Source organism: Capsicum annuum, unplaced genomic scaffold (assembly GCF_002878395.1).
Source record: "Capsicum annuum cultivar UCD-10X-F1 unplaced genomic scaffold, UCD10Xv1.1 ctg2082, whole genome shotgun sequence".
Classification (NCBI taxonomy): Eukaryota; Viridiplantae; Streptophyta; class Magnoliopsida; order Solanales; family Solanaceae; genus Capsicum; species Capsicum annuum.
The window spans coordinates 396,843-399,748 of record NW_025826706.1 but is presented as its reverse complement, the minus strand read 5'-3'; positions in this window follow the sequence as shown (position 1 = coordinate 399,748).

Sequence of the window (2,906 nt, the reverse complement as noted above, 5' to 3'; positions counted from 1 at the left end):
AACTAATTTTTTCATTAGTTTAAAAATTCTAAATCAAATAAATTTGATTTTAAGAAGATTTAAAAAGTCTATAAATATACATCTACATCTCCAGTGTATTAAATCAATGAACCAATTGAAACTTTTGATGGGACAAATATATATGTGCTTACAATAAAATATATGTTTTTAATTTTTTACAGTTCATTAAAAACCTTCGTAATAGATAAAATCGTTTAGTTTTAAATAATCAAAAGTTATACGTGTGAGGCACGTGCGGCTAAACTAGTAGAAGGAAGTCATGTATCAGCACCACAAAAAATAATAGTCTAACCGCATGTGCCTCACACGTATAACATTTGAATATTTAAAATTAAATCATTTTGTCTATTGCAAAGATATTTAATAAAGTGTAAAAAGTTCAAATCATTTTTCATAGCTCTTTCCATAAACATATATTCACTAGAAGTATTAAATGGTTGATGGATCGTCACTACCTCTTTCATTTGATGCCAGGGTATCTTTCCTTTGTTGTCAGGGGTTAAGAGAGACCCATCGATTTGAATCATATATTTTGGTGTGATTATTCTTTTATATTTAATTTTTTTCTTATTTTTAATGTTAAATCTTTACAAATTATTGATTATATTCTTATTACTTTTAAAAATTTGATACTTTTTAAATTTTTCTTATTCGAACGCTTTTATATTTATTTTTAGATTTTCAAATATTCTTAAAATCAAATTTAGTTGATTTAGAATTCTTAAAAGAATGAAAAAATTTATTAGTTGTCATTAATTTTGATTACTTCTAATAAGAAAATTTTTATCATAAATATATTTAATTAATTTTCAACTCTTAAATATTAGGAAAAAATAGTGAAAAGATGATTTTGTCAAAGATTTTTAACGAAGGTAAAAAGTTCAAACAATATTTCTAAAGCCCTTCACACTTTTAATATTTTATAGATATAGATTATAAATTATAGATAGAGATTATAGATTATCTAATAAGTAAAGCAAAAAAATGTCATGTGTCATCATCACAAAAAAGCAGTATTTTTTTTATAAAAAATTGAAAAATTACCGTACACTCACACACACAAAAAAAAATAGTCGCTAATAGACTACCACATTTTAATGAAAGTGGGAAATTTAAAATTAAATTATTAATGTTATGATAAAATTTATAAGTATAACTCAAACCTTAAATCTATTACTTCAGTTTCTCCGCAATGTGTATAATTAGTTACTTTTTTAAAAAAATAATTAAATTTTTGTATCTATCTATCTATCTATCTCTCTCTCTATATATAAAAGCATCAGAAGAAGTCACGTGACATCACAATAAAAAGTCATGTGACAGTTTTTAGGACAAGGGTATAAAAATTGTAATAAAAATTTTGAATAAAAAAATTAGATATATTTAAATTTTGAAAAGATTAGATTTTGTAATTAAAAGATTATCATTAACTTGATTTCAGGAATGTTATATTGAAGAGTTGTAAATGAACTCTAAATATTCATAACTTATCCCTTTCAATATTATAAAATATATTTTAATATTAAATAAAATAATAATAATAATAATCTATATATATAATATTTGAATTTAAAGATACATTATCCTTTTAAATAAATCATTTTCTTTTATATATATATATATATATATATATAGTAGCAGTGTTGTAGTAGGATCATAGATAATGTAGTAGTACTATACATTAGTAGCAGGGGTAGTAGTAATATAAATATAAGGTAAAATGGTTTAGTGGACCCCTGTACTATGTCGGTTTTGTAAGTTAGACACTTCTACTTATATATTTATCATTTGGACTCCTGAACCCACTAAAAATAAATATTTCAAACTCTTTAACTGTTGACCAGGCCTATGTGGCATTAAAATAGCTGACTAGGTCACGCGCATTTGAGCGAGTGAGAGCATTATATGTATATTAAAATTAAAAAAATTTAAAAAACGAACTCAACTTTTTTTCAGTTTTTAAAATTTTAAAATATTTTAAAAATTAAAAAATAATAATTAAAAAAAAACAAATAAAATAAGGCCCTCCCCCAACCCCCTCTTCCAGTCCAGCACCCCCACTCCACCCCCACCGCCGTCCACCAGTCCCTCACCCCCACCGCCGTCCATAACTCACCTATCCCTCTCTTCTCCTCAATTTCAACCTCAGCCCAATACAAAAAAACATTTTTCCCACTCTTTATTTCACCACCACCATCATCTCCTCCAAAATCAACGAAAATTTTAATCTTTGTCACAACTCAAAACCTCTAATTTTGCTTCCAATTAAAAGGGTAAAAGGGGCTGTTTGGTTTGCTTCCAATTCACCGGAGCTTAAAGCTCCTTACTGGAGCAATGATATAAATAAGAGAGACGGGAGGGAGCTATTGGCTAATTATTTTTCGAAGCTCGAAGCTCCGGTAGTGATGAACGGAGGTGTTAATTTGCGAAATGCTTGTTTGATTTCTTCCTTACTTGTACTTTTTGTTAACCCTAATACTTTATAGTGATTCATTTTTGTTGATTAATTTTTTGAGGGTTAATTTTGGAGGTCAATTTATGTATATGTATATTCATGGTAGAAAAGGAGAAAATTGTGTGATATCGTGGAGGTTCCATGGTCGTGCCGCTGAGGTGGTGTGTAATTTTTTGTTGTAAACATGAAAAGCACTCATTCAAAAATTATTTTTCAGAGCTCGAAGCTCCGGTAGTGATGAACGGAGGTGTTACAGTGATGGTAAAGCGGTGGTGAACAGTGGTGGAGCTCACTGGTGAAGACGAGAAGAAGGGTTGGAAATAGTGAGGTTTTCGTAGTTAACAGGAGTTTGTCGCTGACCGGAGGTGGTTTTTCTGATGGTGGACGGAGATAGTGGTGTTTTGGTGGTGGACGGAGATGGAGAACAGAG